Source organism: Lithobates pipiens, unplaced genomic scaffold, assembly GCF_037356315.1.
Source record: "Lithobates pipiens isolate NorthernLeopardFrog02 unplaced genomic scaffold, aLitPip1_a1.2 Scaffold_8, whole genome shotgun sequence".
Taxonomy (NCBI): domain Eukaryota; kingdom Metazoa; phylum Chordata; class Amphibia; order Anura; family Ranidae; genus Lithobates; species Lithobates pipiens.
Window position 1 is genome coordinate 153,945,971 of NW_027507903.1, and position 22,045 is coordinate 153,968,015.

Below are 22,045 nucleotides of genomic sequence, written 5' to 3' on the forward strand. Positions count from 1 at the left end.
TGTGAACACCCATGCGATCCGATTCTGCTGCGGACCAAAAAAAGGGTCCCGTGCGAATTTGCGGGTGCGGCGCGAATTCAGCCATACTATCTGTAGTGCGGTGCGAATCACATTCGTTCTCATAAACCGCTGCAATGTGAACCCAGCCTTAGTGACACTGGCAACGGGGGGTGATCACGGGGTTAAACCTTTATTGGGGGGGTTAGGGGGGCACATTAGAACTAAAGGGGGCTAACCCTAACTGCCCTAACAGTTATTACAGTCACAAATGACACCAATGCAAAAAAAAAAAAATGCAATTGGTGTCACTGTAACTGGGGGGGGGCAGGGGTAATTGGGGGGTGATCGGGGGGTAAAGGGGGGGTGTGAGTGTGACTGGCATGTTCTACTGTACGTGTGGTGTGTTGGTGCAACTCACCGATCCTCTCTCCTCGGTGCCGGAACGAAAAATACCGACACGGAGGAGAGATTACATCACTTCCTCTCCTGTGAGGAGAGGAAGTGATGTCACGGAGCATTTCTATTCGTCGGGAGCGATCGCGAGGGGGTGGCCATGAATGAATGGCCGCCCCCTCATCCCGGATCGCTCCCGAACGAATGCCGACCGCCGCAGGCACCGGGGGGGGCCCGATCGGGCCCCCCACCCGCGGGAAGGCAGGGACTTATATATACGCCCATATGCCTGCCCGTGCCATTCTGCCGACGTATATCATCGTGCGGCGGTCGGCAAGTGGTTAAGAGATTTCCTACTCAAAAATCCAGCTCATAAAAATAGTATTGAAATAGCGCTCAAAGATTATATAAAATATAACTCCACACCTGCCGTCTCTCCGACTACATTATGGGAAGCACACAAACCTGTCCGTGGCATATGTCTACAGCAAGCAAACATATTCAACAGAGAGTGGAAAATCCTTTGTCAGACTTTAGAAACAAATTTCAATAAATGTCACACAGCATTCCAAAATAACCCTTCTTCTTTATCTAAAATAAATCTTGACAAAGCTAAATTGGAATTTGATCTATTCCTTACTGAAGCAGCGGATAAAACCATCAAGAGATCACAACACAATTTCTATATCAATGCGAATAAACCTCACACACTATTAGCCAGGGCATTAAAATCCTGCCAGAACCCAACGAAACCGATACGTCTGAAAATCTCTAGAGGGGTATACACAAATAATCCTTTAAAAATATTACAAAAATTCAAAACACAATTAAAAAATGTATACTCTTCTAATAATGAGTTGGACCCTTCTAGAGCAAATGATTTTTTCTCTCATATATTTTTACCGACACTATCTAAAACACAAATGGAAATGATGGAGGAACCAGTGTCAATTATAGAGGTATCTGAAGTTATCAAAAATCTGAAACTAAATAAAAGGCCAGGTCCTGATGGTTTTTCTGCGCTGTATTACAAAACGTTTGTAGACACCCTATCTCCAGTCTTGACAAACACTTTTAATTCCCTTTTGGAAGGTCATTCCTTTAGAAGAGAAACCCTAACTGCAATTATCTGTATGCTCCCTAAACCTCACACAGACGATTCAATATGGTCTAATTATCGCCCTATTTCGTTATTTAATGTGGACATAAAAATTTTAGCCAAAATTCTAGCTAACAGATTAAATACTATTATAGGCAATCTAATACATCGTGATCAAGTGGGCTTCATTCCATTACGTCAAGCAGGAGATAATATTAGACGTGCAACACTCCTGTCACATGGCGCTAAAACAAGACGTATTCCCACTTGTTTTCTTTCTTTAGATATTATGAAAGCTTTTGACACAGTATCTTGGTCATATATGAACTATACCCTTTCCAAATGGGGATTCGGCCCTCATTTTTTACGATGGATCTCTAGTTTGTATCAAAATCCCAAAGCTTATATCAGATATGCAGGGTACAAATCGGACGAGTTTAATATACTGAGGGGGACTCGTCAAGGATGTCCACTTTCGCCATTATTATTTGCTTTACTCATTGAACCTTTAGAACAAAGAATTAGGATGGAACCCACTATAACAGGTATTGAAATGGGTGGCTTTCATCATAAGCTCTGTTTATTCGCAGACGATATTCTCCTTTTTCTATCTTCTCCACATGTTTCGGCCCCAAATCTTATGGTTGTACTACAAGAATTCTCATTTATTTCGGGCCTTAAGGTCAATATTCAAAAATCTTCAGCATTAAACATTTCACTTGTTGAAAAAGATAAACAATCTTTACAAAATTCACTACCCTTTAAGTGGGTAGATCATAGCCTCCCATATCTGGGTGTGCAGTTTACTCCTAACCCCTCCGATTTATTTGCAGCTAATTACCCAGCTCTATTAAAAAATATTACAAGGTCGTTATCTAATTGGTCATCAATGCCGATATCATGGTTTGGGAAAATCAATATCATAAAAATGTCTGTTCTTCCGAAATTTTTATATTTATTCAGAACTCTCCCGATTCATATTCCTGCATATTTTCTTAGGCTGATTCAACAAAAATTAACGAAATTTACTTGGGGGAAAATAAAACCCAGACTTCACAAAAAAACACTTGTTCTCCCTAAAGCTTTGGGTGGTTTGGGATTCCCAGACTTTAACATATATTATAAGTCAGCTCAATTATCTCAATTAACAAAATATCACTCTTCTACAGAGATTCCTTTATGGGTCCTCATTGAAGCTGTAGACTGTGATCCTCTTCCTATAAACAATATATTATGGTTACAACCTGCGGATCGTAAGTCTATAAATAACCCCATTTCTAAGCACTCTCTATCTATATGGGATAGGTATAGAAATTCACATGGTCTGCAATCTCCACAAAATCCGCTATTATCTTTCCACAAGAATCCGACTTTTTACCCAGCCTGGAAATATCCCAAAACCTTTAAAGCTTGGTCTAAGGCTGGTATCACTTGTCTATATAATTTAACTTCAACTACATCAATAAAATCTTTTACAGATCTATGTGAATTATATAAGCTTCCACAATCAGAAATATTCAGATATCTCCAAATCAAAGATTTTTATACTCCTCTTCTCAATTTAAATGTAAACTTACATAATATTTCTCAATTTGAAAGATTTTGTCTCAAGGAACCACATGCTAAAGGTCGTATTACATCATTGTATACACAATTGATATCTAATTCTAATACTGTTATACCTAAATATGTGGCCAAGTGGGAAAAAGATTTGGATTGTACGATCGATTCTAGGTCTTGGTCCAACATATGGTCTTTCACGAAATCTTCCTCTATAAATATATTGGCGTCTGAATCATCATATAAAGTTCTCACACGCTGGTATTTGGTTCCTGCGAGAATCGCCAAATTCTCAACAGACAACACTGGCCTCTGCTTTCGTGGCTGTCCAGAAAAAGGTACCTATATACATACCTGGTGGCATTGCTCAATTGTACAATCATTTTGGAAAAAGATCTTTCTGATAATTACAAAATTTTTTGATCGTCCAATTTTTCCAGACCCAATTATAGCTCTCCTTAATTTAAAACCAGCCTTTCTGAATCAGAAACAATTCAAATTAGTTCTTACACTCCTGATAGCCGCAAAACAGACTATAGCCAATGCGTGGAAAACAGATGTGGTGAATATTGCAGAAACCAAACGTAGAATGAATCAATCTTTCATCCATGCTAAAATGGACGCTATAGATAAAAACCAGATGACAAAGTTTGATATCATATGGAAACCCTGGATTAAATATTATACGTCAGATAATATTGACAACCGAGTTTTACTGTTATGGTGATTAAGATTTTTTATAGAATTACAACATTAGATGATATATAAAACCTCCTCCGGAGAATTATTCCCTCCCCTTCCCCTCCTATATACCTTTTATGTTCTTCCCTTACTATATAATACTTACTATAAACATACTTTAGAAGTTATGGTCAAAACTTTAAAATCATATATTTTCTTTTAGACATATTTATATTTTCTTGGGATTAAAATGTTTAAAACTCAGCTATAAGAATGTTTTCAAATTCTAAAATATATAAAGGCCATTTATTGTCATTCCCACGAGAATATCTTGAAATTCTTCTTTGCTTTGTATCATCCGTACTTCAATATGTCTACTTTTTATTTCTGGTATCACATAATTTGTCTTATATCCTGTACATGTAATTTATTTTAACATAAAAATAAAAGATTTTGAACGAGAAGGCAATTTTTTAGTCCGCAGCCCCAAGGTATGATTGGTTCCAGCAACCATCGCCAGCATCTGATTTACATGGTGCAGGAATACCTAGGGGCTAGGTCAGACTTGGACACCTTTCCCATTGAAAATCCTCTGGCTCCCTGGGTCTTGAGGATGGATCACTGGCCAGAGTTTGCACAGTATGCAATTGAGCTACTGGCCTGTCCTGCATCCAGCGTTCTTTCAGAACACACATTCAGTGCTGCTGGTGGCTTTATAACCAATCACAGGGTGCGCCTGTCCACCGACTCGGTTGATCGACTGACCTTCATAAAGATAAATCAGTCTTGGATCACCACCAGCAAACAAGCACCTGAAGCTGATGTAACAGAATAATTTTTTTTTTAAATGTCACATCCCTTCAAAACTGCCTATGCTAATGCTGAGTGACTATCCTGTTATGCTGACTGACTATCCTCTTCCTCCTCAATGATCCTGCTGATAGCTTGGAAGAACATTTTTGGTTCTGGGCGCCGCCACCAGTGCCTAAGGCCCAATTTTTCAGCCCCTGTTTAACAGGGGCATGTAATTACAATTTTTGATGCAATACTTTGCAGCAGGGCTCATTCCTGCTTTCCAACTAGAGTTTCTGTGAGGTGTTGCAGTGTTGTGGCACCAGTGCCTAAGGCCCAATTTTTCAGCCCCTGTTTAACAGGTGCATGTAATTACAATTCTTGATATAATATTTCACAGCAGGGCCTGTTTCAGCTCCCACCGAGAGTAACTGTGTGGCACAGCACCACAACCACCAAAGGCCCAATTCTTCTACCACTGTTCAACAATGGCATGTAATTACAATTCTTGATATAATAGTTCACAGCAGGGCGCTTCAGCGCCCACCAAGTCACTTTGAGGGCTTACATTGTTAACTTGTGGCAACACCAACACCTTAGGCCCATATTTCTGCAGAGAATATAGGGCAAGCCCCTACTTTCAAACATCCAACTTACAAATGTTTCCTACTTTCAAACGGAAGGAGACAAAAGGAAGTGAGATGAAATCTACCCCTAAGAAGGGAAATTCTCTCCTGTAAGAGTTGATATGGGAAAAACGTGTCTCTTCTCCACTGATGCTTTATCCCAATCCCTGTTTTACTAAAAACACAACATTTTCTAAAAATATTGGTCATTGGGACAGAAAGTGAGGTAAAATCTTCTGAAGAGGTGCACAGACGGGAAAAAAAAATGTTACAGGGGTGATAACCCTTCCCCATGTTTTCAAAAAAGCTTAAAAATAGATTTTTTGACTGAAGCTACACTTTAAAAATGTACCTGTTCAAAATTACAAACAGATTCTACTTAACAACAAACCTATACAGTCCCTGTCTTGTTTTCTCCGCCTGTATACTGCTGTTCTGAGTACTGTATATAGGGCCTGTGGGCCCCACGCCTTTTTTTATTTGGGTACGGGGTTCCCCTTAATAACCGTACAAGACCCAAAGGGGCTGGTAATGGGCAAGGGGGGGCTACCCATGCCATTTTTCTCAATGATTTTCATCCATATTGCCGGAACCAGACATTACATTAAAACCGCAAGCAGTTTTAAATTACTTTTTTTCTGTTAGAAATGTCATTTTGTGCAGGGACTGTTCTAAACACGGGAAACAAGTGCCACTTCACAGGCATACTTTAGACACCCCCCAGGCACAATATTTAAAGAAATATTTCACTTTTTTCCACTTTAAGCATCATTAAAATCAGTGCTCCCGAAAAAACTGCAGTTTTTAAAACTTTTTATTGCATTGATACATGTCCCCTGGGGCAGGAGCCTGGCCCCCAAACCCTTTTTAGGACATTAACTTGCATATTAGCCTTTAAAATTAGCACTTTTTTTTTTGAACGTTCGTAATGGGGTTCTAAAGTTTGCGCAAATTTTTGGTCCGTTCACAGGTTCTGATGCGAACCGAACCGGGGGGGTGTTTGGCTCATCCCTACTGAATAAATTAGAGCTGTAGATGTAAAATATATATTGAAAGCAAAAACTTTTTTTCTTTTTTAAGATCTACATAGAGAATAGGATTTGCAATGTTGAATTCCACATGCATGCATTGTGCTAGCGCACCGAAATGCAAGAAAACATTTCACGCACTATATTTTGTAACACACCCCAGTGTAAGATATTAAATTATTTACATATACTTAACAGGCAATATGTAATAAGCTTAATTTCCATAGCCTGGTCACATGCTTGCTGACCCTGTTTTCTATCCATCTAGACAGCATACCTGCAGAACAGTCTGATGTGGATTTTGAGGGGACCCCATTCTGAGGTTTTTTTTTGGTAAACAATGTGTTCTATCCCTTTAAGAAAAATGTCATAGCATTTCTCTCAAAATCCACACCAGACACACGTATTCAATTGATCAGGATCTGCTATGATTTTGTTTCTTAAAAGGACAGTATGTGTACAACAAATATTAACTATCACTTTAAGAAAAAATAAATCATTGGGTCCTCCTCCCTGAACCTTATCAGCCCACACACGCTCAACATTAGGTGTGTTCCTTGGCAGGGAAGGAAGCTAAGCCTCCTTCCATGGCAAGTACCCTGTTCCCAGGTTGCGGTAGCCAATATTCCCCACTCCCACATCACTGGCCTGAAGGTTACGGGAGTCTGTGGGGGGGTTATGAGTTGTCTCATATAGATTTAAGTGTGTTTTGCTGCTATGTTTGGGGTTTGTGAATTTCAACTTTGGATCAGTGAACATTCAGAGAACCAAACTTTGGTCAGTACCCTCATCACCTCAACTAAGAGTCATGTAATATATAAGTTTGTGTCTTCATAAATATAAATTATGCAAAGATATGCCACCAGTGTCTTTCAACCCCCTTTACAAAACATCCACAGACCTTTTTTTACATTGTACACTTAGTAGCATACAATTATAACTGCGCTTATCTGTATACAGTGTATGTACTGTATACATAAACATAAATCTACAGTGTTACCAGTCATTACACCCATATCGAAAGTCACTGGTGACAGTTTCCTATTATGAGCCTTTATTATTTGGTCTTTTTGGTGACATTATTCAGATAATTATTCCCTCCAGTTAAAGTCTGGAGGATGCTTTTGCCTTTATTCAAATAGAATTAAAGAAAATATCACATATCAAGAAATTACAATGAATTACATTTTAGATGCAGGAGAATATTTTCTAACAAAACACTCAGTAATGACATTTTACTTTTTATGATTAGACCCATCATGTGTTTTTACACAATGGGATTATGTTTCAAGAATAAAACTGTACTGATGACAAATGTGTCTAGTCCTTTCTTTTTTTTTTTTTTTTTTGGGGTGCGCAGGGGAATTCTTGTGTTGAACTTAATTAAGTGATGTCATCAGGTGTTAGTAATACTGTTACTGTACTGAATCAATATTTAGCAACAAAGATTTGTAGTAAATTGAATCTTCATGTTCCTTACAATGGCTGCAATCTTGTTAGATTTTTTTCCCACATTGACACTGGTTTTAGTGCAAAACCTGATACTTTGCTAAATGTTTTAAGCTTTTGTTTGCCTATCCTGAACTTTTTTCTCAGTTTTGAATCTGTTCTGCTTCTCTAGCTGTTGCTTTGTACCTTAAAGTGGGAGTGATTTTTACCTATAGGTAAGCCTATAATAAGATATTTACCGTAGATGCAGCCAGTAACATCACTGGTGCATTTGCTGTTAAGGAACAGCCACCCGGGCTGTTCCTTCTGAGTCTTGTGCCCTAAATGCTGCTCCGGCCAATCACACAGGTGGAGTCCACCAAAGAGTGAAGATGGAAGGGCCTTCAGTGGTTGCAGCGCTTCACTGGAGGGCTTCACTGTAAGATAAGTTTCAAATAATGTGCTAGTATGCTATCCATACTAGCAAATTTATGCCATTGCCTTGAAGGTTGAAAAAAAAAAACACAGGCGGTTTACTACCACTGCAACTATGATAATATGCCCCACTGTTAAAGAATTTTAATATGATATAGTATTTTATTGGTTTAACCACATTAAGTCTACCCTATAGCAGTTTTACTGATACTGGGTGGCAGCTGTGTGCCATAGCTGGATAGCCTCACCCGTTTCACACCAGGCACAGTGCTTAGTCATAGTTAGATGCTACATATACAAACAGACACATATATACAATTTAAACAATGTAACCTAATGGGCAAAACATGTGTACCATTAGTGGTCGAGTTGAAAACACTTGTGAGCGTCTAGAATCTACATAATCGCCACTGAACGAAAGAGTACCCCCCCACTGAAGAGACTATATATCAAAGGATATACAAATAAAATAATCTTTGCTAGAAAAAAGATACCAAGTGCAACAAACCATACCATAATCGTATAAAATGATCCCATATATAGTAAAATCAACATGGACCAGTATATGCGACAAGGAAGGTGTCAAAAATGCCTATCACCTGAGCATAAAAACCGGTGCATGATACACAATGATTTTGATCTGCTACAACATTAAGGCTCTGTTAGGCTCAATTCACATCTATGCATGTTGCTTTTGAGCGTTTTTGCAGTGCTTTTTGCGGTGCTTGTCGTAGTTTTGGACACGCGCTTTGTGTTTGTTTGTTTTTTTTTTTAAAAAAACGCAAAATGCAAATCGCGGCAACCTCGTGGTAAAAACGCGGTACTTGCGTTTTTGATGCAGGTCCATTGACTTCTATTACATGAAAAACGCTGCATTTTGCATGAAAAAAAAGTCCCAGACCCTTTCCAAAAATGCAAAGGCACAAAAATGCATTGATGTGAACACGTTCCATAGGAACCCATGTTAAAAAATTTCCCTGCATTTCTGCAAATTGCAAAATGCATCAAAAAACACGTTAGTGTGAATCAAGCCTTAAGGCTCCCTTTCCACTATTGAGAGTTGTTGTGTGACTTGACACATGTGAAGTCGCATGACAAGTCAAAACCCATACAATTTAATGATGCTATTTCTAATTGGTGCGATTCAAGTTGCAGAAATTCCAAAACGTTTTTTTTTTTGCAATATTTTGATCTAACTTCAGTGGGACCTGTACTCACATGGTTTTCACCGGTCGCACAACATTGTATCAAAAGATTACATTGCAAAGTCACACTGTAAATAGTGTGATTTTGGAGTTGCACTAGTGGAAACAGAACCCCAGCTATCACTTCTTTAAGTCCATTTATATAAAAATAATCCTCAGTAAATAATATTAATATCTAATGACATTCTATTCAAATATATCGTTCAATTTTTACAGACTACTGATCCATCCTAATTCCATAATAACCTCCCTGTTAAGTTATCAAAGATAGACCATACTTAACCAACAAAATTGGTCATGTTTGTAATGACTCCCGATATATATGCATGTTTCTGTATATAGACAGGCATAGGCATGTAGCCACAAACAAATGAAGTCACCAAAGAAATAGATATATCCATTAATAAAGCAGTGTTCAATTATGTGTCAATGTAATGGACAAATATGTAACGACAGCAAGAGGGGAATGTGACTGTGGCTAATCTTCAGAAATATATATAAATGGCTCTAAAAAAAGGGGGGTAGCAATCTTAAAAGGAGACAATGAAAACAGGAGAGGCAAAATAAAAATAAATATGATGGAGAGCAGTAGGAAGCATGAAGAAGAGAGATATATAGCAGAAGAAAAAGCAATGAGCAAGACAGTACTACAATGGAATATTACAGCACACAGCAGGATGCAAAAGTATGTAGTATGAACATCCTGCAAGAGAACACCATAGAACAGATAGCCATTCTAGAAAGAGAACCACCCATATCGATCTCGGGCCCAATGTACAATAGAGTTCAAATTACGAACGGGGCATACCGTGTACAAATCAAATATATCATTCATAGAAGTGTATAATATCCCACTCAAAACTGAGGCCAATAGGCTGCCTGGTATTGAGTTGGAAAATCCAATAAACCTTCTTTTTTAAGATCAGTCCCTCTCCAATGTATGGTTGTTCTGTCTATCCCATAAAAGGAAAACCAGGTGTCATATACTGTATTCAGATCTGTTTTTTTGGCGTACCAAAGTTATACCAAGGAATCGTTTTTTTTCTGCCAATACTCAATTATTATTGATTTATTTAATCTGAATCTGTATAGTCAATTTTCAATTGACAATATTAAAAGGCTTAAACCATCAGACATATTATTATTTAAAGAAAAAACATTTTTATTTTTTATAATTTTACAGTAATTTTAGCAATGGAACTAAGTTTGTAATATTGCCAAACAGCCATTGAGACTTTATAAGAGTTTTTATAGTATGTTTATTAATTTGGGAGTACATGCATCTGATTGCAATATATTGTATGTAAGCCGATGACTGGCGCTGAGACTGTTAAGCTTGCAGACTCCTCCCATTATGCTAATCAAAGAGCAGCATATAAAGTTTATCTCCATAGTGACCAAGTACGCATCCTGAAGACGTGTTCGCACAAAATGTACGTCGAGGTGGTACTTTGTTTACGTAATTACGTCATATCCGGTCCCTGTGGTTGTCTCCCCTTCATAGGTGGAACCCATGCTGCTTGTCATTGCAATACTGTGGGATACCATTCAAATAAGCAACGCTTTTCAACCTCAGTGCCGGGCCATGGCACAAGATATGTAAGCAGCCATTTGGCATTTTTCTTGTTTTTAACCTTTTAAAATAAATGGGATTACACTATTTTTGGTTCCTCTGCATTTTGTTTCATATTCCATCCGTGAGCTCCATATGCTGGGGACTGGGTATCTAATCCACATTTTCTCCAACACAGCAAGGATTGTCTTGCAAAAGCCTGCTTGACCTTTTTATTACTAATTAGGTCAACTTCATCTGGTAAGCGGCCACCCATTTTTTTTGAGCACTTCTCGGGTGATATCCATAATGTGGTGAAGGTTTTCCATTGATGGTTCGGAAAAAATCGGGCACAAGATTCACATACCCTGTTTCTCTGAAAAAAGGACCTACAAGGACTTTAACTAGGGCTTATTTGGGGGGTAGGGCTTATATTGCAGCCATCATCGACAATCAGACTAAGTCTTATTTTCGGGGAAATAGGGTATATATGGACTTTTGTTGTTTGGTTCACTCGCAAATGTTATTTAATTTAAGATTTGTACACTGATTTTGATTGATACACCTAGATAGGTATTCACTGTGTAAGCACCTTATTGGTATTTATTATATGCGATTTGCCAGTTCACAGGTATAACTATTTTATTTTGTGTTTTTATAGGCGGGCTGGTGCATTTACTTATTCATGGGTAGGGTTTAAATGAATGCAGGTTCTGTTTGCTATGAAATGTTGTCTATATTTTATATGGTGTGATAGCACATACCTTTGATTGGTTATCACAATATTTTGCACATACCTTTTGATTGGTTATTGGAATACATGTGGATAGTGTTAAGATTTATATTTTTATAAGCCAATTATTTTGCACATATATATGATTCGTTTTAGCAATATATGTGGGTACTGTTAAGATTCACATCTATATGCACTTTATAAGTCAATTATAGTTTACCAGATATATAACTTATTTGTAAAACCAGGCAGGCTGGTTGCCATAATAATTTTTTAATTTTTTTTAAAGATTTGTTAGACCAATTAGCGCCCCCTACCAACCTCTCCAGATCACTAAATGTAAACCAAGGCTGGTTACTAGCTGTCATCGGCTCTTCTCTCCTCATACACCATTTCCAGTGTGAGGAGAATAGAGCCAGGAGCAGTGAGTTACCTCTCTGTGTGTGTATTGTAGTGTACTGCACCAACACCACAAAAAAGAGAACCTGTCACTTCGCCACCCCCCATTACAGCTGTCACCCAACAGTCACCACAACAGTCACTACATCAGTGCTTATAAAAGTGCACCTTTCACCCATCAGTGACCACAAAGTGCACCTGTCACCCATTAGTGCGCACAAAGTGCACCTGTCACCCATCAGTGACCACAAAGTGCACCTGTCATTGTCAGAGACTGCCGTCAGCGGAGCACCTGTCACCCATCAGTGACCATCGCCAGTGACCGCCATCAGTGACCCATCCATGACCCTCATCTGTCACCTATCAGTCCCATAAAGTGCACCAGCCACCATCAATGATTGTCACCCATCTCCTGTCACCTGTCACCCACCAGTGACCGTCACCTGTCACTTATCAGTGACCACTACCTGTCACCGGTCGCCCATCACCTGTTGCCCATCGCACAGCCCATCAGAAAAAATGTCCAAAAGATTCTATGCAAGTGAGGAGGCATTCTAGATCCTCTCCATGACTGTTGAGAGCAGCAGCGAGTTCTCATCAGGATCAAATTCCCAGAGCCAGTACCAGCATTGCTTCCAGCAATAGATATCAAAACCAAAGGCCCACTACCAGCGCAGCTGCCAGTGAAAGGCCACAAGAAATGCTCAGGCCCAGTACCAGCATTGCCGCAGCATCACGCCCAAATGCTAGCACAGGAACTTCAAATCCCCCAACTACCAGCATTGGAGTGCCACATCTCCCAAGATCCAGGGCCGCTACATATCTTCCAGCTGGTCTTGCCAATCCCACATGGCTGCCTTCCGACTCGGGATCAGCAAGAATTTCCCCTTCCACCGCACCGCCAGGTGTGCAGGCCATTACCCCAAATTTTTCAGAAATTGATTGTTTTTATTTATTTTTGCCCGACACTTTGCTGCAACTCATCATGGACCAGACCAATTTATATGCTCAGCAGCATATTGTCATCATACGTCCGTCCATTTGAATGGAAGGATTTGACTCTGGAGGAGTTCAAAGTGTTTATGGGCCTCACCATAAACATGGGGCTTACAAAAAAAAATGAAAGACATGCCTATTGGTCCACTAACCCCATCCATCATATGCCCATTTATTCTTCCGTAATGTCCAGGTCACGATACGAGATAATGTGCTTTCTTAATTTCAGTGACAACACCCAGTGCCCTCCCCGCAATCATCCAAATTACGATACATTATATAAAATTCACCCACTCATTAATTTCTTTTCCCAATGATTTGCAGAACTCTATGTCCCCAATAAGCATATATGTGTAGATGAGTCCCTGGTACCCTTTTCAGGCCGGCTAGGATAATACATTCCTAGCAAAAGGGGCCAAATACGGAGTGAAATTTTATAAGCTTTGCAAGAGAGTCACAGGATATCTGTATCCATTCCGCATATACAAAGTAAAAGATTCCCAGCTCCAGCCCCCCCAAGTGCCCGGCCTACATGGGCACAACTGGTAAAATTGTATGGGTCCTGGCATAACCACTGCTGAAGAAATGTTACCACATATACCTGGATAACTTCTACATTACCTGCCCCTTTTCAAACACCTATACCTCGCAGAAACCCTGGCCTGTGGAACCTCCAGAAAGAATAGGAAGGGCTTCCCACAAGCCATAGTGAATAAGAAATTGCGAAGGGGAGAAAGAGCAACTTTGAGATGCAACTAAGTGCTGGCCTTGAGGTGGAAGGATACCAGGAATGTGTACATGATGTTCACCATCCATGATGACACTACGGTTGAAGTTCAGAGAAGATGAGGTCTCATTGTAAAGCCAACATGTGTACAAGATTACAATCTGTATATGGGGGGGGGGGGGGGGGATTTCAGCAACCAAATGCTTCAGCTCTATCAATAAGGAGGTCCGATTTTTGGTAAAAGAAAGTAGCACTCTATTTAATTCATTTGCCCATTCATAATGCCTATATAATTCGCATCAAATCCACAGAAAGCCCTGCCCACTTCCTAAAATTCATAGAAGAAGTTGTCACGTCCCTCACCTACCATCAAAGACCCCCTCAGAAAACCTTTGCTCTGATGCTGTTAGCCGACTTCATGAACGTCACTTCCCAGACCACATTCCACCATCTGAAGCAGGCCGAACATGCCAAAAAATATGGCGAGTATGCAGCAAAAAAGGATTTAGAAGAGATACCAGCTATCATTGTCCCCAGTGCCCCTCTGAACCCGGGCTTTGCATCGGTGAATGCTTCAGACTATATCACACATCCCTAAAACATTAGCCCATATTCTTAACCATTTCCCCATTTTCATCATCTGTGCTGACCATCGCCCATGTTTCCTCAAATAACCATGTCACTGCCTTCCACGTGAACTGACCCTAGCCTGTTTTTTGACTATGCCTCTGCCAACTATTTGGACTGCTTCCACAAGAACTGACCCTGGCCTGTTTTCTCAACTACACTTCTGCCTACTGCTTGGACTCCTTCCATGTGAACTGACCCTGGCCTGTTTTATCAACTACGCTTCTGCCCACCACTTGGACTGCTTACACATGTGCTGACCCTGGCCTGTTTTATGGACTATGCTTTTGCCTCCTGTTGGACTCTTGATCTGTTGTCCTGCTACTGTAGTACACAAGGGTCTTACATGTGAGGGGCTCCAGAAATGGATTTTCCGGATGGAGAAAACTATTTTTTTGTCTCCAGGTTTCGTAATTTTTGGATTAGGGTCTGGAGTCTAGAGACTTCATAGAGATTTGGGTGGGTCAAAGCCTCTACCCTTGTGCCCCTGTGCACAGGTATTACCTGATTGTGGCCCATTTCTGACTTACTTCTGCCATCTCCCTGCCTGCAGCATAAACTGACCACACCTCTGCCTACTACCTGGACTATGGAAATAATTAGCTGTAGCAAGAGGCAGTATGTTTATGAAGGGCTGGAGAGCGGTACAATAATGAGTGCAGGCAGGTAACGGTGTACCAGGACCAATATTATGGCTGTGCTGGCTGTCTCTGCCTGGACAATTTCTATGAACAAATGCGTTGGCTGTTCTGATGGTATCCTTGTGCTAACTATAGACAATATTCGTGCCTGCTGCCTGGATAATTACTATTGTTGCTAAGCACATCCCTGCTTGCTGTCTGCTCTCTGCTGCCTGGACCAATTCACCCCTCTGGGGACACTACTAAAACCACAGGTAGTACTGTTTTGTTTTACCCTTTCCTCAATAAAATTTATTTTGGAGTGTAATTTTTGGTATGTAAATGCTATGTGTTAGAAATAAAAGGGCCTTCAAAAATAATAGGTTGTCAGAAAATTGGATGTGTAATTTCTGCTTGTAGAATGCCTGAAGGTGCTACTTCAATGGTGGGCCTCTGTATGTGGTCAGGCTGTGTAAAAGTCTCACACATGTGGTATCTCCATACTCAGTTTTCTTGGGGTTTTTTTCTTTTTCTTTTTCTTTTTCTTGGAGCCATGTGCCCCTCTGTTTAAACTAGACACATTTGGCAGATTGGACTGATGATTGACGTTTATCGGCCGATTGACTGAATCAGTGGAGAGGAATCTGAAGCAGTGGTAGCCAAGGTGTCATTAATGCTGTCATTTAATGCCCGATCATCAGGCATGGACACAGGACTGCAATCTCCCTATATAAACAAGGCAGATCATTGTTCTGACAGGAGGGAAGGGATGGTGTTTGTGTAAAATTCCATCTATTCCCGTAGTAAAAGCACCTCACACAGTATAGTCAAACATTGGCTAGGCACACAGTTAACCCTTTGATCTCCCCTGATGTTAACCCCTTACCAGCCTGTGTCATAAGTACAGTGACAGTGCATATTTTTAGCACTGATCCCTGTATTAGTGTCACTGGTCCCCAAAAAGTGTCAGTGTCAGAATGTCCATCCCAATATTGCAGTCCCACTATAAATTGCTGATCACCGCCATTACTAGTAAAAAAATAAACAAATTAATAAAAATATCCAATCATTTGTAGATGCTATATCTTTTGCACAAAACCAATCAATACACGCTTATTGAAAAAAAATTTTAACAAAAATATGTAGTAGGATACATATTGGCCAAATGTTATGAAGAAATCCAATTTTTTTATTTTTTTTTATTGGATAGGTTTTATAGCAATTTTTTTAATTGGTGGCCTTTTTTGTTTATAGTGCAAATAAAAAAAAACACAGAGGCTATCAAATACCACCAAAAGAAAGCTCTTTTTTGTGAAAAAAAAAAAAAGACAGCGTTGGTTACAGCCTTTCATGACTGCACAAATAATGCTGTGCCGTAAATAAAATGGCCTGGTCATGAAGGGGGTAAATCTTCCAGAGGTCAAGTGGGTTAAAGGGTAAAAAAAACTGTGCAAAGGAGTATGGCAGTTGATACCACAAAATACCTTTTAATAGCATTTACAGTGTAAATAATATATTACATAAGTCATATAAAGGTCAGTGTTATGATGTTTTGGAAAACATTATAAAGTGTTACACATCAAGCAAAGTCTTAAAATTTTACACAAACTAATATCATGTTTTTTTTGTTTACAAACGATTTTTATTATTTGTAAGGTCAGAGTATAAAACAGTTAAGCGAAGGTACAGGTATAAAAGCATATGATAATAACAATAAATGTAGTACAGGAATATAACAAGGATTATGGTTAAATGAATAATAGAAGAAAATCTGTAGATTTGCACATTGTTGTAATGTTGGCTATATATAAGTGGTAGAGGTGGGAAGGGTTATATAGCGATTGATACTTGCATGTTGCGGTGGGGGGGTGGAAGATAGTAAAAAGCTGAGTCTAGGTTCACCTTTTCTCACCCTATATCTCCCATTCTCTCTTAAAATAAAAGAGCGGTATCCCATGGCATCCACTTCTTTTGGTAAAGGGGCATTGAGTCGTATAGCATGTGGTGAATTCTTTCTGAAAGTTTGATGTCCATCATGCGGTTAAGGATTTGTGGCCAAGGTACCGTAGTGGAGCGCCAATTAAAGGCTATGGCCCAATGTATTGTGCTTAGGAATGTATGGATTAGGGTAATGTTGTTCTTTGGGATATCTTGTAAAGGGAAGAATAGGAGACATATTTGGGGCGTAAGAGAGAGCTTTTTACCGGCTATTTTTTCTATAACTTTGCTGGCCTTATGCCAAGTATTTTTTATGTGAGGGCAATCCCAGTAGATATGTAATAGGGTTCCCTGGGAGGGGCAACCCCTAAAGCAAAGAGGAGAAATTGAGGGATAGAAAGTGTTAAGTTTGGCAGGTGTAAGGTACCATCTATGTAATAATTTGATGGAAGATTCTCTAATTGAGGTTGTTTTTGTGCATTTATGTAGGTTTGTAAGGATAGAGTCCCACTGTTCAGAAGTATATGTGGTATTTAGATCAGATTCCCACTGTAGCATGGGGAGTGTTTTCTCAGGCATATTGGACTCATTTAAGCACTTATAAATCTTGGAGATTATGCCCCTATCTCGAGGGAAGGAAATGCAAATTTGCTCGAATTGTGTGTAAGAGGGGTGGAGTGTGAGTGAATAAAATTTCTGATAGAAGTGTTTTATATTGGTATAGTTCTCTAATTCCGAGGGTGGGAGATCATATCTTATTTGTAGACTAGTGAAGGTGAGAAATGAGTTATTGTGAGAGAGTGATTTTAGGTGCGTTAGATTATGTAGCTTCCAATGCGATAGAGAATTATGATCATGAGCTCTTTCTGGGGGGGAAAAGCGAGGGTCGCCTAGAAAGGAAGCAAGGGGGGGAGTATCTGAGGACAATTTAAATTTAGTGGCCTGTTTATTCCATAGTTGAAGAGTGTGAGTGACGATAGAGTTTAAATGCCTTAGTTTCTGTGGAGGAATAGATTTGGACCAGAGGAGTCCTTGTAGATTATAGGGTAGGATAGATTCTTCTTCAAAGCGGAGCCAAGGGATATGAAGTGAATGTGCATACCATTGAGCTAATTGGGTGAATCTGGCCGAAAGATAATATTGCCAGAGGTTGGGGATACCTAGACCTCCCTTTATTTGGGGTCTAAACATAAGAGAATTGCTAAATCTATTTTTTTTGTTAAGCCAAATAAATTTATTGATGTCCCTTTGTAGGGAGTCTAATGTTTTTTTAGCTAATGCAATGGGAAGAGCTCTAAAAAAAAACAATAATTTTGGTAAAATCATCATTTTCACGGCAACTATTCTGCCCGAGAATGAGATGTGGTATGACGACCAAAGTTTAAGTAGATTTTTAATCTTGTTGATTAGTGAGGGGTAGTTTGCTTGGTATAGTGATTTATATGATGGTGTAATCTGGATACCTAAATATCTGAATGAGTCCTCATTCCAGTTAAATGAGAAATTGTCTTTAAGCAAAGAAATTAAGGTTGGGGGAATATTAATCGGTAAAGCCGAGCACTTGGACAAGTTTACACAAAGACCTGTCAAGTCATGAAAGATGTCTAGGGTTTTTGTAAGGTTGGGAAGAGAGATGAGAGGGTCGGTTATAAATAGAAGCACGTCATCAGCATAAAGACTTAATTTATACTCTCTGGTTCCCTTGGAGTATCCTTTAATATCTAGGTTGTTTCTGATAGCGCAGGCTAGGGGTTCTATTGCAAGTGCGAAAAGTAGAGGGGAAAGGGGACATCCCTGTCTTGTGCCTTTGGTCAGGGGGAAGAATTCAGAATTGTTGCCAGGGAGTTTAATACGTGTTTGTGGGTTGTGATACAGAGCCTTAAAGCCATGTACGAAGTTATTGTTAATGCCATATTTGGGAAGTAGAATGTCTAGATATGACCAGGATACGCTATCAAAAGCTTTGTGTATATCTAGGCTAAGTAGTAGGGTAGGTTTGGAATGTAAGTTGGAATCTTGAATAATGTTTGAGGTCAATCTTATGTTATCTGTAATTTGCCTGTTTGGAATGAAGCCCGTTTGATCAGGGTCAACTAAAGGAGAGATAACTCTGGATAGTCTATCTGCCAAGATACGACCAAATATTTTCAAGTCATTATCTATCACTGATATTGGGCGGTAGTTTTGGGGGGCCGTATGGTCTTTATTTGGTTTGGGAAGAAGGGACATGTTGGCTAAGAGCATCTCAGATGGAAACTGGGCGCCTTGTAAAATATTGTTATATAGTTTAGTAAGGTGAGGAGTAATAATAGAGGAAAATTTTTTATAATATGACGTGGAAAAGCCATCTGGGCCAGGGGCTGTGGATATCTTTAAAGTGCCAATGATTTTATTGATTTCAGTGTCAGTGCAAGGGGCATTGAGAGATTCAACTTGTTCCGCAGAGAGGGTAGGTAGTGTAATGTCGTTAAGCCAATCTAAAGAGGTTTGTTTAGGAGAGGGTTGTGGGGTAGAGAGGAGATTTTTATAGTAGTCTAAAAACAGTTTCATGACTTCTTTAGGGTGAGACACTGTGTTTCCAGATGTATTTCTTAATTTATATGTGTGGGGCGGTTTCATGGATTGATTTAATTTTCTAGCGAACATAGTGGAATATGAATTACTGTTAAGTAGAAATCTAGCTTTAGACCATCTAAGGGCTTTTTCAGTATCAGAAGTTAATAAAGAGTCTAAGGTTGTGCGTTTCTCCTGGATTTGTTTAAGAAGGTCGCTAGACGGGTTCTGGTTATTTCTATGATATAGATGGTCTAGATCCTTTGTGAGGGACCTGATGTCTGCTAGTTTGGACTTGTTTTTGAATGATGCGATATTAATCAAATGGCCTCTAATCACAGCCTTATGTGCCATCCAAACATTTGAAGGGGACATGTCCGGTGTTACATTATTTGCAAAATATTGCTCAAGGTGAGATCGAATTTGCTGGATGCATGAAGGGTCAGTAAGTATAGAGTCGTTAATTCGCCATGAATGTGTAGTTTTGGCTAGACCTATGCAAGAGGTGTCAAAAGAAACTATGTGGTGATCCGACCAGGAGCATGTGTGGATGTCAGCCTTGGAGGAGTTGGCAAGTAGGATTGGGGAGCAGAAGATATAGTCTAGACGGGCGAAGCTGTTATGTGGGTGGGAATAAAATGTGTAGGATTTGATGCCAACATTGTGTGCTCTCCAAGAGTCTATTAATTGGTGGTTATATAATAATTTATTAAGAGACTTGGGGAAGGCTTTGGAAGATGGGACAACTCTACTTCTGTCTAGGGCCGAATGGGCCGCTAGATTAAAATCACCTCCCACAATTAAGTGCGAGGAGTGATATTTATCTAGAGTGTCAAAAAATGTATTAAAAAAGTTTGAATGGGCATTATTGGGAGCATAAATCGAAGCAATGGTGATGGAGCGACCATTAATTGAGCCTTTCAGAATTAAATAACGACTATCTGGGTCTTTATAGAGACTCTGAATTTCAAAAACTACAGAGTTTCTAATGAATATGGCGGCTCCTCTGGATTTCGTGTTGTAAGTAGTACAGTAAAATTGACTAAAGCTTTTGTCAAAAAATTTGGGGTGTTTTTCTGTTGCAAAATGGGTTTCTTGCATTAAAATTATGTCTGCCCCCAATCTTTTGTAGTGGCGAAAGGCTTTCTTTCTCTTATGAGGTGAGTTAATGCCCTGGGCATTATGAGAAATCACCCTGAGACCCATTGGGGAGGCGTTAATAGGCTACAGAGGTTATTGGATAGTGGCAGAGGGTCATGGGGCCCAGGGATTGATCTGAGGCTGAGTTGATTTGATATTGGTGATGAGGATGATTCCATCAACAAGGTGTAAAGCAAGATGGAGATACTACCTAGCGAAGAGAGGAAATCTGTGGTAACTATTTGGCCAACTATGATATCAAGTGTGTATATGAAGTAATTCATCAAAACCTTGTGTATGTATATTCTAGTTAAGCTTTTAATAAGTGATATATTGTACCTATACCCGTAAACAATGTAGATTGAGGTTCTTAAAGTGTAGAACCAAACATATTCTAAGAACCTGAACAGTGTGAGTGCTACCCAGCATAAAATCTTACCATCATATTGCATTAAATAACGTAGAGAATATTTGTTTGACCTATTCAAATGTGTCGAAACATAAAGAACAGTACAGTAAATAAATGAATTATAGTCATTAATAACATGGGGGTCAGTGTGAGGAGCACTAACTGACCAAAAAAAACATTGTTGTGGACCATAATGTCCATAACTCACAAATGGAGCATCCTCCAAAAAAACCATGGAAAGCATGTTCATTAGTAGAAGCGTATCCACCAGGTGAATCATGCTTAGGGAGTCCTTTGTGAGTAGGGGAACAAACTAGCAGAGGCGGAGCAGAACAGCCTCAGCAAGGATTTTATAAACTATAAAAAGAGTAAACCAAGAGTGTGCTATTGCCCCTTAGAGAGAGGAGGAAAAGGGAAAAAAAAAAAAAAAATGTTTATCTTTAGGAAATTCCCCTTCCTTTTTTCCGTACCACAGGAGCACAGTGTCACATAGAAACATGTATAGGGGGTTATATAAAACCAACTAGAAATATCTTAACGTTGTGTAACTGCTGAATATTGATCCTAATAATACTCATATAAAGATTTAGAATCATTTGAACAATAAAGGTTATGTATTAGGGTCCAGTAAGGAAAGTGGGAGAGAAAGAGAGAGAAGAAGAGAAAAAAAAAAAAAAAAAGGGGGAGGGGTGTAATAAATGTATACATACACATGAAATCCCATAGTAAAGATTATGTAAATACCGAACTGATACTTTCTGAAGGAATATAGCTGCTAAGTACCAAATGTAATAAGTCAAACTTTAGTGCTTGCTGAATAAAAAACTATAAAAATTGGTCTTAGGATCAAGCGTAAGAGGAAAAAAAAAAAGGGGGGGGGGGGTTTCCTCCGCTCCTGTAAAAGAATGGAGATAAAGCAGTCGGCAGAGCACAAATAAAGCTTCAGGGGTCTAAATTTCTGAGTGAGGGGCGCCATCTTCCTTGTCCTCGGCGTGTGGCCGGGGTGGCCCAGATAGGTGAGGTATGAGGAGTAGAAGGTGGTCTTGCAACTGTGCCCGGGTCCAGAAGTCCCAATTTTACTAGAAGATCTTTACCTTCTGAGAT